The sequence below is a fragment of the Trachypithecus francoisi genome, unplaced genomic scaffold, assembly GCF_009764315.1.
Source record: "Trachypithecus francoisi isolate TF-2019V2 unplaced genomic scaffold, Tfra_2.0 Lachesis_group8, whole genome shotgun sequence".
In the NCBI taxonomy this organism is placed as follows: domain Eukaryota; kingdom Metazoa; phylum Chordata; class Mammalia; order Primates; family Cercopithecidae; genus Trachypithecus; species Trachypithecus francoisi.
Window position 1 is genome coordinate 66,400,402 of NW_022681473.1, and position 12,767 is coordinate 66,413,168.

General features: G+C 54.8%; 1 protein-coding gene across 8 annotated transcripts in view; it reads right to left on the minus strand.

Annotated features, from left to right (window-relative positions):
- Positions 1-9,310, minus strand: part of GDPD5 (glycerophosphodiester phosphodiesterase domain containing 5) — a 90,512-nt gene extending 81,202 nt beyond the window's left edge. For 3 of the 8 annotated variants that reach the window (XM_033206134.1, XM_033206131.1, XM_033206129.1), the window contains exon 1: positions 8,566-9,304. The gene's annotated coding sequence lies outside the window, so the exon portion shown is untranslated. Of the gene's footprint in view, positions 1-8,565 lie in introns of all 8 variants that reach the window. The other 5 variants (XM_033206132.1, XM_033206130.1, XM_033206135.1 and 2 more) reach the window with 4 other exon arrangements.
- Between the last annotated feature and the right edge of the window lie 3,457 nt (positions 9,311-12,767).

Sequence of the window (12,767 nt, forward strand, 5' to 3'; positions counted from 1 at the left end):
GGCCTAGTGGGGCAAGGGGAGCAAGTTGGGAGATAGGGAGCATGGACCAGCCAGTGAAGGAAGGGGCAGGAGGCAGGGGTCAGCTCCCCAGTGAGTGCATGCACCAACAGCTTTTGAGTGCTTAGTATACGGCAGGCACTGCGCTCCACATACCAAGAATTTTATTTGCTTCTCAGGCAATCCCAGGAATTCCTTCCTACTAATGCATTTTACAGGAGAGACAACTCGTGCTCAAAGAGATAAAATGATTCTTCCAGGGTCATCCTGCCAGTAAGTGACAAAGCCAGGATCAGCGTAAGTTTTCTGTCTTCTTTATGGTAGACACATTGGACAGAGATAACTGGACTTGAACAAGTCCTGAGAATGACCTTGTATGGCAGATACACCTGAATGCAGTTTGGTTCTAAGCTAAGGGATCTGGGAGTAGCCAACCCGGAGATCCATTCCTTATCTATGAGGAACATCTGAGCTCCCAGCCCATCCTATGGAACCTGCGGGCCAAACAGGATTGAGGCCTGTTGTTCTGGGGTAAATGCAGGTTGCTAGGTGGAAGTTGTTGGGGGAGGTGCTAAGTGAAAATGCTACAGAAATTGCATGCTTTTCATGGCTATAATCCCAGCACTTTGAGAGGCGGAGGTGGGCAGATCACCTGAAGTCAGGAGTTTGAGACCAGCCTGACCAACATAGTGAAACTCCATCTCTACTAAAAATACAAAATCAGCTGGGTGTGGTGGCACATGTCTGCAATCCCAGCTACTCGAGAGGCTGACGCAGGAGAATCGCTTGAACCTGGGAGGTGGAGGCTGCAGTGAGTGAAGATCGTGCCATTGCACTCCAGCCTGGACAATAAGAGCGAAACTCCATCTCAACAAAAACAAAAACAAAAACAAACTGCACACTTCCTGCAAGTGGCTGTGGTTCTTCGGTCCAGTCAGCAGCCACTGGACTCTCTCCCCTGTGTGTGAGCCCCTAGTAAAACTCCATGTTTCATTCGCTGGCTCTGGGTCTCCTCTTTGGTCTCTTGAGCCTGGTGCCATCCTCACTGGCACTGATAGGGGTTTGGCACAACACCTAGTAACTGCCTTGACATAATTTTAGTGAACTGGCTCACAATCACAGCAGAGTTGGATGACTTAAGTGCAGTCAGTTATTGGTGAGAATTTGCCCAGAGGCCTCCAATGTTCCCTGGACACCCTCCCCTAGATTAAAAAAAAAATCCTCTGACATTCTTCAGTTCTCCCAGGTGGGACGGGGCCCCAAGCGGGTGGTGCAGTTGGGTGTCTGGGTTGGAAAAACAAGCAGATTCAGACAAGGCTTCATTGTTAAGGAGAGTCTGACACTTTGACCATTAAAGCAAAACCGAGCAAAACAAAATGCTTACTGCCTTGTCTTATCTCTTAGATACAAAGGGGACAGTGGGAAGGGACCCAGGGCTGGGTGTTGATCCCACCCCAACCAGTACCAATCTCAGAGACCTGGCCTCAAGTGGCTGGGGCAGGGAGTTCAGGGTCTCGGTCCAGCCTGGTGTCAGGTACAGGGCGGGTGTTTGCCATGTGTGGCCTCGTGTGGCCTCTGTGGCCCTTTCAGAGAGATCGTTATTGTCATTTTTCAGATGAGGAAACCGAGGCTCTGAGAAGACATGCAGGGAGCAGCTGGAACCCAGGTGAACTGGATTACCAAGTCTTTCCACTCCCCTCATCTCTCCAGGCAGGGAGGTCCTGCGGGGAGGAAGTAGCCTCAGAAGGATGAGCTCCTTGTCCTGGGGATGTGCAAGTATTGTCTTGGGACACTGTGGGAGGTAGGCTGCAGAGGGCAGCCAGGTGGCTCTCAAACTGAAATCACCAGGGGAGCTTCAACAACTACTGACGCCTGGGTCTTGCCCCAGAGATTGTGGGGCCTGCAGGACTTTCAAAAGTTTCCCAGATGATTCTAATGTGAAACAAAGTTTGAAAGGCATGGGCTTGGATGCCCACTGCTGCCCTTCCCACCTCTGAAACTCCCCTACTCCACACCTCTCTAAGGAAAGAAGGGATTTATTACCCTGACCCCATTTTACAAAACGGGCAGAAGCCACGCAAAATATAAGGGTGTCCTCAAGGCCCCCCAGCCAGCAACAAATCGAGGCAGCACGAGGGGTCCCCTGATATCAGACTGCCCCTGGGGTGAGCTTCTTTAAGACACTTGGGGGGTCCTGGCTCCCTTGTCAGTGGGAGAAAAGTTTCTCTTTGAGGCTTCTGGGTGAGAGAGTGAGACACAATCTTCGTGGCATTTTTTTAAAGAGTCCACTCGTTCAAAAGTTAAACAGCTACAGGATTAATGCTGGAAGACCCCCTCTGCTTGCTGGCGTGCCTTGAGAGCAGGAAGATAAAAGAACTCAAAGCAGGCCTGTTTATCCTTTTCTGTAGGAGATTTGGTCGCAAGCCTGGGAAGAGCTGGGCCTGTCAGACCAGCAGCCCACACTTCCTCCCCACCTGCCTGTTCGCCTTCCTCATGCCCTGAAAGCAGAATGTCACAGATGGAGAGACGGTGTGGGGTGGTGGGAAGTGAGAGGCCTGTGGAGTCCACTGGTCCTGGGGTCTGCCCAAGCACTCCCCCTTGCCAGCTACCTTTGGAGAGGAGCTACTTCTCTCTCAGCTCGTCCAGTGCTGACTTCACAGAGGTCAAAGTCAGCAACACGGGCACCACCTCCAGGAAGCCTTCCCTGACTCCCCTCCCCACCCAGCGCTGGGCAACCCCAGGCCCCTGGCCTTCCCTGTCACATTCTGTGTTGTCACTGCTTCTGTGTCCTCCCGTCCCTAGCAGGCTGTTCATTCATTCATTCCACAGAGCAGCTGCCCTTTGCCTGGGATTCACTCCAAACGCCTTTCCTGAGCACCTGTTTTCTCTAAGATCCTCTGTGAGGTGCTGGAGATACAGATCATAACAGCTAACCTGCACTGAGTGCTTATAATGCGCTGGGTATTTTTTTGAGTGCTTTACATGTATAATTCATTTCACCCTCACAACTCTATGATGAAGATGCTATAATTATCCCCACTTTACATATGGGGAAACTAAAACCCAAAGAGGTTAAATCACTAGCCCAAGTCATTTAGCCCTACCCTGTGCCACCAGCCACAGATACAGGTGGGACCGGCCCCTGCCTCAGGAGCCTGCTTCTCACAATTTTGAAGTTTTGCGCCTGTGTATTTCTTTGTCTAATGTTGTTTCCCCCACAGGTCAGAATCTCCAACCGTGTTACATTTTGGTTGGATGCATGTGTGAGCAGCACCAAATAAACGCTGCTTCCCTTTAAGGAAGAACTCACACTCTTCGCCCAGCATGTGCTAGCTGGACACCAGACGGCTTCTCCCACCTGGGTCATTTCTTCGGCATAGGCCTGAGAAGAAAACCCAAGTCCCCAGATATCCCAGTCCTGCCCTCTGCCCTGAACCTAGCTCAGGACCCTTCTAGGCCAACAGCACCTGCTTACACACCTGTGTTCACACGGAAGGTGGTGGGAACTGTGTCTCTGCAAACCCCAGCTAAATCCCCCTAAGAGAAGGCCTCCCCGCCACCTGGCATGCCCTCTCTCCTGCCATCTCTCACTGGACTCTTCCATCAGTTTCTTACTGAGTTGCCAAAGCCATTGAGGGGATGGGCAAGAGGACTCATGCTGATGGAGTACCCACCTGTGTGCCAGGCCTGGACAGGCACCCCACTTCCTTCATCTCATTTAATAACAGTTATTATCAGCCCCAATTTACAGGGAAAAAACAGAGGTGCAAAAGTTGAGCAAGCTGTCCACGGGGTAGCTCGCACTGCCTCCCCTGGCCCGGAGGGTGTGGTTCTGTGCCAGGCACACTTCCAGGCACTCAGAGGGAGGGGAGGAGGGGGGCTGGGGGGCACATAGAATCTAGTTTTGACAAGCCAGCAAGGGAAGCAGACCAAGCAGAACCCCAATCCACAGACCACAGTCAGTGTGCAGATGGCCATGAATCAGCAGCAGAGGAGGCTTGGATCCCACCTGCATGGGAGGAGTCCTGGAAGCTTATAGGAGGCAGCATCTTTGGGCCTGGTTGAACTCCTTACTGCTCTTTCCCATGGTCACAGCAGGAGAAAGGGTAAGCCTTGGCCTACAAAGCTCTGGTGCCCAGTGTGTGTTTGCCACCACCCCAAAGGGGGCAAAGGGAGGAGAAGTTGGCTGCCCTGCCAGTGACCCCACTGTGGCCCGGCCAGCCTGCCTCCATTCCCGCCAACCTGGCCTGGCCTGGCCCAGCCAGCTCCCAATCACAGGGTCTCCTCTGCCAGCTAATGACCATGCTGCCTGCAGCTCAGGCCACCACCCTCCTTTGGGCGAGGCAGCTACCCACAGAGCCTGCTGGCCCAGACAGTGGCCAGGCCAAAAATCACAGCTGCCCGTCACACCACATCCTCTGGCCCTGGTGCTGTAGTCTCCTCCTCCTCCTTCCAGGGTCACAAAAGACACTGTAGAAAGCTGGAGCTACAGGGGAGCTCAGACCCTACCCTGCTCTCCATAGACATGGACACACAGGACCCCAGAGAGGGGCCCACTCACCCCAGCCAGCCAGCCAGCCTGCACACAGCCTAGGGCCCAGGTCCTTCCTGGGTGCCATGCTCAGTCCAACACTGCCCTTCCATAGCCTTGAGAAAAAGCCTTGTCCAGGCTTTTTATATACAAAGTATGCTTTCGAGGTACTCGGGTGGAGGTGAGGAGACAGTACGCCTTCTAAGCACAGATTTACAATTCAAACAGATGCAGCTTGGCTCCCTGCTCCCCATCTTCAAGCTGTGTGACCTTGGGAAAGATAAGGTACCTCTCTGAGCCCGTTTCTAGGGGATAACAGTAGCTACCTTGGGGAGTTTGGGTGAACAAGAGTGTTTATAAAGCATTTAGCACATTGTCTGGCTCATGGTAAGTACTCAAGAGTATCAGCTGTTGTTGATATCATCACTGTAGTATTGTGTGGATATATTTTACAAACTGCAAAATGTTATGGATGGTAGCTATTATTTTTTACTATTACTGTTGAACGTTAAAGATTCAGGGGGGGCATAACCAGAGGGTTGGGTAATCCAGGAATGTTTCTGAGGGAATTTATGACCTGAGTCAGGTCTTGACAGGCGGGGAGATAAGTGGAGAAGAGGCAGAGATGGCGGTTGTGACGGGAGGAACAAGCAAAGGGGGCTGCGATGGGGCCACATGTGGTGTGTTTAGGAGACAGTGTAGAGCAATGAGCCAGAGGGCCGGGCAGAGGCTACGGCGACCAAGGACCTGAATGCCATAACTAGGGCCTGGTCTTCATCTTACAGGCTGTAAGGAGCCACAGAGACTTCTAAATGGGGGCTCCATTAAGCTTTCTGAAATGTGAGTTCTGTCCAACATTCAAGGCCCTCTCCCATATGGGCATTCACCCCTCACTAACCCCACCAAGCCAGCCTCCTCACCCCAAGTTCGCCCCATCTCTCGGCTTACCACACTATCCCACCTGCCCCGCCACTAGCCCACCCATGGTTCACACTCATGATGAGGCACCCCCTTGTTGAGTGCCTATAGTGCCGTGTGTTTCACACATGGGATCTCAAGATCATCCATAACAGCCTTGAGAAGTGGACATCACGACCCTCATTTCACAGAAGAGGAAATGGAGGCCTGGTGGGATCATGTGTCTTGCCCATGCTCTCAGTGACATGGTGGCACAGCCAGGATTCATTCTTGGAGGGATGTCAGGACCCCCCATCTCTACAGCAAGTTGCCTCTAGCTCCTGCCCAGACAGCCACCTCCCTGACAAAGCCTTTCTGGTTACTCCAGTCCTCAAGGGCCTCCCCTCCACCCCCTTTCTGCCCTGTACCCTCCCCCTTACTCCTCCCCTTCACCACCTCTCTGGAATCAGAGGCCCACTTGATCCTAGCTCAGCTAGCTTGGTTCCCAGTGTTGCCTATGGGACCATCTAGCCCCCAACAGGAGAGACAGGACATCATCAACCCCAGCTCTCTTCTGTTGGGGGCCAGATGATACTTTCTCCCTGTCCTATCCTGCCTGCCCCTCCATATCCAAGACTGCTAACAGCACAGACAGGAGCCCCCACTTCCTCTGGTAGGGTTCAGAAACCTACTGAGCATGGAGCTACTTCCCTGAGTGTGCCCCCAGCTGAGGGGAGTAATACATTACTCACTGCACCTAGGTGCCTAGGGAGGTCAGACAATGGACCTGAGGGAATGGGCACCAGCTGCAGGCACCACAGCCCTGCCAGCAGGAAGCCAAGGGAGGAGGTAAGAATCCAGAGCCCCTTGCCAGTGTCCCCAAGCAGACTGATTCTAGAGGCTATGAGACTAGCAGCCTGAGCTGAGCAAATTCAGGTCTCTAAGCCTGCAACAATATCCTGCGTTCTAATCTAAAACAAGTCTGAGAATTTCCCTAGACTTCCTGGTCAAACTTCAAGCTCCCTTTTCTTCATAGGGATGGAAACAGATATTTGGCCAGGCACTACATCTTTGTAGCTCATTTAATCCTCATAACAACCTGCTAAAGGAGGTATTCTAATTTTATAGGCTCAGAGGGATGAAGTGATTTGCTCAGTGCCACTCAGCTGGTGGGAGGCAGAGTAGACTCACGCCCACCTGGTCTGTCTGATTCACCACTATCTGGGGCTCACCAGTTACTGTGGCTCGAGGTTGCCGCTTAGCCCGTCTGGGTAACTTCCAGGGCACCTGGTATGCAGTTGGCACTTAAACAGTTCTACAAGCAAACTCAAAGGCCCTGGGGAAGTGGTTTTACCTATCTGAGCTTCAGTTTCCCACACAAGACTGGGCCGTTAATAACTACCCCAGTCTTGGCAAGTACGACATACCCCTTAGCACTTAACTGTCGGATGTGATGGCCCCACTAACTGAGCAGGTAACACACAGCCTGCCATAATCAATTTTAAGGTGGCACTAGGAACCATGGATGCATCAGGAGGTCTCAAGTGACTCTGCAACCCTCTTCTGCTTCACTCCAGGTTCCAGGCTCTCTCCACATCATGAAAGGAGATCACAGGTGTGAAATTATTTCATCAAAGAGCTTTGTTTAGATGTAGAGATTATTGTGAGGGAGGATTTGAATCCCTGGATGGAGGTAGGGGGTAGAGGGAATCCCAAGCCCCTCAGTCACCTTTTCTTTTGGGTTCCTCTAACCTTTCCACCCCCAGGGATTGAGATTCAGACTTCCACTGACCTCTCACCACCCTCCTCCACCTTCCAGGGGCTTTCCAAGGAGGTTTCCCTTTGACTCCAGGGAGTTGGGCACATCTAGGGTTAACCAGTCCTAGCCAAGGCCACAGGGCCCAGACCAGGACCAGATCTCCTCCCCTTCCCCACACAGAACAAGAGCCCACAGAGTCATGGCAAGGGCTTTTTCACAACACCCCTCTCCCTACATGCCTCGGGGGCAGCAGAAGCATCCCCTGCCTGGGAATCAAGACACCTGGGACTGTGCCCCAGCCCTGGGAGCCCCCAGCCTTGAGACCTTGAGCAGGTCCCTTCCTTCCTGGGCAGAGGTGTCCTGCAGGTTCCCCTGCCCAGAAGAGAATTAGGTTGGACCTTCCATTTGGGCCAAAGGCTATGGGGTTGCGGGCACTCCTCGGGGCCCCTGCACCAACCACACTGATTCTCACCACAGCCTCATACATGGTCGCCCAGATCTCACATCAGGAATAGGGAAAGCCTCAGCCACCTATCCGGAAGATCCTAACTGGGGAGGAGTGTGGATACTTTGAAGGATGCTCACGAAGGTTTTCTCAAGTCTACTTCTGCATCAAGGATTCACTGTCTTTAGGACCAGACAACTGACATTCCCTTCGGGTGGGCCTCAGTGTCCCCATTAGTAATGTGAGGGAGGTGAGCCACGTGAGCCACATCTCCAGCTACCCCAGAGGGGTCACATCTCCAGCTCTGATGGACCCTTACTTGGGGATCTCTGCAGTGAATTCACCAACAGATAAGCACATCTCAGGATCTCCAGAGTGTCTTAGAGACCCTGGAGTCTGACACACAACGGCCAGGAGCTGCTGCTCTCACATCCTGGGCCCACAGGGAGAGCAGCTTTGGAACTAGGAAGCTTCCCACCTCTGCCCTCAACTCTGAGTCACCTTTCCTGGGGGTTGACATGGCCAGGGAGCGGGAGGCAAGAAAAAGCCACTTCCTCAGCTTTAGGATCAGCGCTCAGGTGCTCTGCTTCTTCCCCTTCTATCCTCTCCCGCTTCCCCAGTCTCCTCCCCGCAGTGAAAGGAGAAGATCACTCAGCCCCGTTAAGCCTCAGTTTCTCCATCTGCAAGCGCCGATAATAATACACAACACCTATTTCAGGAGTAGCAGTGAGCCTTAGGCGGGGTGTGGCGGGGCGCGGACACGCACACAATGGGCCGCTCAATAAGAGCCCGTTTTCTTTCTTTCCCCTCCCCTTCCCGCGCCCCCTCCCAGCCAGTTCCAGCCTCTGCTTGTTTCCCCCGAGATTCCCTCCGCTGGCCCCTGCGCTCCCGCGATGGGGTCGGGGACCGCTTCTGCCCCGCATCCGGGGTTCTCACCTGCAGCCTTGGCTCTCGCGGGCCGACGGGACAGAAAGGGACCCCTGTGTTATCTTCGGGGCAGGCACTGAGCCCCTCGCCTGAGGCGGGGGGAAGGGGACAGCCTGGGTTCGTGGCACCCGCCCGGCGGTTCGGTCCGACTGTCCTGCCTGCCTAGAACCCTCACGGAGCGCACGACCCGGCCGGAGCTTCCTGGGCACTCGCGCTGTTCCAAGTCCGAAGCACTCGGGTGGAGGCAACCGAAGGTTGGAGTCTCGTGGAGCCAGAGGCTGGGGGCGTCCGGGGTCCCGTGCACCGGAGTCGAGATCCTGGAGCACAATGAGCTAGCTCGGGAGTAGGGGCTCCGACCCTCACTGATGGAAAGGCGCGGAGCGACCCTGCAACCACGGACCCGTACGGCCGGGTTAGGAGCGTGCCGCCCCGGCGCAGCGGGTCAGGGCCGGGGCTCCGCGCGTCCCGGCCGCACGCCCCGGACCGCGGGGCTGGGACGGGCAGGGCAGGGCAGGGCAGTGCAGGCGCCGGCGGGGAGGTGCGGCGGCCGGAGCCCCGGGGGGAAGTCTTTCCAGGTCCCGACTCGGCTCGCTGTGTAAACCGGGGCGGATCTCGGCGCCGCAGCCGACTCCCGAGCTCCCGCCTGCGGCTCCACTTCCTCCTCTTCCCCAGCTCGCTCACCGCTCGCTCAGCGCCGCTGCCACCTCCGCTGTCATCCCCGCCGCCCACCCCCACCGGAGCCGCAGCCCGATCTCAGCCCAGGCAGCGCCGCCCAGCGCCGGAGCGCCAGCCAGCGCGGCCCCGCCCGGCGGGGCGGAGTCAGCAGGGATCCCGCCTCCGGCCGGCAGCGGGCAGGGGCGGGGCGCGCGCCCGCTCCCCTTCCCGGGCCCCGCGCATGGGGCCGCAGGAGCCAATCCGAGGGTGGGAGCGGAGCGGCGCCCTGCGGAACGCGGACTCTACCTCGGAGAGGGCGGGGCGGACAATGGAGAGGTGCGGCTGCAAGAGGACAATGGCGGGGCTAGGGGTTCAGAAAGGGCTGAGTCGGGGAGGGGGTTGGTCTCGGGACCCGGATGGAGGGAGAGGCTAGAGGGCTGGCTTGTTTGGGACAGGGGCATGGGGACTGCTGTGCAGGGATTGCGGGGGTCACGGGGAAGCAGCAGGGGCCAGGGTAGGAAAAGAAGCCGGGGCAAGGCAAGGTGGAGGCGTGGGGGGATATCCGGGGTCAGGGATCCTAGGGACGCTGGAGCGAACCCTCCTGGGTGGTGGGATGCCGCCGACAGCTTGCTCCTGCCCAGCTTCTAGTGCTCGGCGCTCAGAGGTGAGAGTTGGTCTGGGAAGTGTTCAGATTTCAGGAAATGGTGAAAAACAAGTTTTTGGAAATAAGGAACGAATTTGTCTTCCACAAGCCTCTCTTCCCGGGGTCCATCCCCGGGGAGGAGAGCGTCGTGGTCAATTTTTAAAAATACGAACTCAAGAGGAGAGTTGAGTGAGGACACGCACTTCGAATCGTGATGCATCTGCAGTCTGCTCCCGCCCCATCCCACCCTGCACATTGGGTGCAAGAGCCGTCTTTATTTCTTTTTCTATTATTTTATTTTATTTTGAGACAGGGTCCTGCTCTGTGGCCCAGGTTGGAGTGCAGTGGCACTATCACGGCTCACTGCAGCCTCGAACTTCCAGGCTCAGGAGATCCTCCCACCTGTGCCTCCGGAGTAGCTGTGACTACAGGCGTGCACCACCACATCCGGCTAATTTTTTAATTTTTTTGTAGAGACAGAGTCTCACAATGTTTTCCAGGCTGGTCTCAATCTCCTGTGTTCCAGCGATCCTCCTGCCTCGGACTCCCAAAGTGCTAAGATTACAGGCGTGAGCCTGGTGCTTGGCCACGGAGTGGTCTTCAGTGTGTCTGCACAGGGACAGGCGCAGAGAAGGCGTTGGAGGGAATTGATGTATGAATGAAAGTTGAATGTGTGCCCCGGGGGAGTGGGGTAGGGGCCAAGTGAAAGCAGCTAACTGCCCTGGGGAGCTAAGGGATGTTGGTGGCATAGGACAGCCTCTTTGTAAGTCTCACACCAACCTTATGTTGTGATAGGTACTCCATTTCACAGATGAGGACTCAGCACGGAGAGGCTAAGTGATGTTCCCGAGACCACACAGCTGGCACAGAGTTCTATCCACCCATCACTATCAAATTCTAGGGTAAAGCTCTGTGACTTTAACAGATTACTCTCCCTCTCTGAGCCTCTGTTTCCTCGTCTATAAAAGAAGAATAAAGGTGCTACCTGGTAGGGAACCAGGTGAGGGACTGGGCAGGCAGCAAGCTTCAGCGGGTGAAGCATGGGCATTCCCTGCAAAAGAAGTGGCATCAGACTATGACTGAGAGACTGGTTGGAAGAACAAGGAAGAGGGCGAGCTGGAGGCTGAAGTTCAGGCTGCGGACTTAAGGGTGCCTCTCTTCTCCAGGCCCAGGGATTGGGAGTAGGGAAGTTGGCTCCAGGAAGCTGGGACTGGTCTCTCCAGCCTGAGGGCTGGGAGAAGGCAGTTTTGCCTTTATCTGTTGAACTTGATGCTAAGAAACCTTGTGGCCCTTCCCTCTGCCCAGAGCCTTCTCTGGCTCCCGATTGCCAGCATGACCAAGCCCTACATCCCTAGCCTGGCATTCCAGCCCCTTTGTTATTGCTGTCTGCCTGCTGACCCCACCAACCTCATCTCCCCATTGCTTACTTCCCTCTCTGCTTGTGCCAACTTCTCTCAGCTCCATCAGCAAGCAGGGTGCTTCCTGTCTCCATGCAGTTGTCTCCTCCATGTGTTGCCCTGCTGTTCCCCTTCTCTCTGGAGTTAATTCCCATTTCTCTGCTGGGCTGAAGGTGGCCAAATGCCCACCTGTTCTCTTCACTGCTGTATCCCTAGAGCCTAACAGAGCCTGGCACATAGTAGGTGCTAAATAAATAATTGTTGAATAAATGACACATCTCTCATGAGAGGTGGGACCTGAGATGTGTCATTTATTCAACAATTATTTACTTGGCACCTACTCCAAGATTTATCACCACCTCAGAGAAGCCTTCCTGAACTCCCCCAGGCTGCCTGCCTTTGATCTGGGCTCCCTCAGCTTGAAGGTTCTGTAATGATTGATCCATGTCTGGTTTCCCTCCCACCCACCACCACCCAGCCTGGTACATGGCCTGCCCTTGTGAGATCTCAGCGCTGGGAGATGAATGAGGCTCTCAGAGAGTTCTCTGGCTGCCCCTGCTGCGAGAGCCTCCTCAGCCGGGTCAGATGAGCAGTATGTCAGAATGAAAAGGAGCTTTTCAGAATAGACCCTCCATGACCTCTGAGGCGCTGGGGGTGTGTCGGGGGAGGCATGCCCAAGGTCATCAGGAGGTGACCAGCAAACAGGTCTCAGACACCCACATTTGCCATCTGGCCACTCTTCCAAAGGGAAGGGAATCTTGTGAGCTGGGGAATCTGGCCTTTTGGTGGCAAATGAATTCCATGAAGCACAACAGAGGTGGTCATGGTGGCTGGTCTGGGCAGTGGTCGAGGGCAAGGCTGCACGGAAACATTAGTCTTTTCTGCCTGATGCCCTACTGCTTCCAAGAACCTTCTACCTTCCTTACACAGAGGCAGCAGCTACAGCTTCAGGCCCCAGGGCTGTTAAACGCAGCTCCTCCCATTCTTATGGCAGATAGACATTCACTTTCACACCTACATTTATATTAGTAATTTTGCAGTTTTTCTTAGATAGGGCCACTGAATTGTATGAGGCTCCACACCCCTGGAGATCTACTTCCAACAAATCCTTACACTGCATCCATATATGCAGGTCCTGTGTGAGGCATTGGCAGGGACGCTCTGCCCTCCTGCACCTCCCTGTCTGGTGGGGTGGTTGGGCTCCATTGAGCTTATTGAGCCCTCAAAATGCTTCATGCCTTCCTACTCCTCTGTCTCCATCCCTGCCAGCCTGGAGTCCTTTCCCTGTCTCTCCTTCCTGCATGTGTCCTGCTTGCCTAGTGGGGATTTTCTCCATCCTTCAAGGCCCTTCTCACAAGCTGATGCCTCTGAGAACCCTGCCCACTTCTCCCAGTTGCGAGCACAGCCTCTTCCTTTGGAGCCTGTGGCACTGAAGGCCCTTTGTGCCTCCTTGGAACTCTAATGCCTTTGGATCTGGGCTGCTGTTGATGGGTCAATTTTCCCACCAGATTATGAGC